Source organism: Brassica oleracea, chromosome C7, assembly GCF_000695525.1.
Source record: "Brassica oleracea var. oleracea cultivar TO1000 chromosome C7, BOL, whole genome shotgun sequence".
Lineage (NCBI taxonomy): Eukaryota > Viridiplantae > Streptophyta > Magnoliopsida > Brassicales > Brassicaceae > Brassica > Brassica oleracea.
In genome coordinates, this window is record NC_027754.1 from 13,988,463 (window position 1) to 13,988,929 (window position 467).

Consider the following 467-nt stretch of genomic DNA (forward strand, 5'->3'; position numbering starts at 1 on the left):
GATTGAGACGAAACGAAAAGCGTTTCGATGAGGATTCAAAAGAGAACCTAAAGGAGGATCTTTCTGAGGCCTGACAGGTCGCTATGTAGCAAGTGAAGGTCTGACAGGTCGCTACGTAGCGAGTGGAAGCAAGCCAAGAAGAGTCGTACCTATTTTCGTCGTAAAATCTCAACGGAAACTCCGATTGAGACGAAACGAAAAGCGTTTCGATGAGGATTCAAAAGAGAACCCAAAGGAGGACCTTTCTGAGGCCTGACAGGTCGCTATGTAGCGAGTGAAGGTCTGACATGTCGCTACGTAGCGAGTGGAAGCAAGCCAAGAAGAGTCCTACTTGTTTTCGTCGTAAAATCTCAACAGAAACTCCGATTGAGACGAAACAAAAAGCGTTTCGATGAGGATTCAAACGAGAACGCAAAGGAGGACATTTCTGAGGCCTTGCAGGTCACTATGTTGTGAGTGGAGAGTTG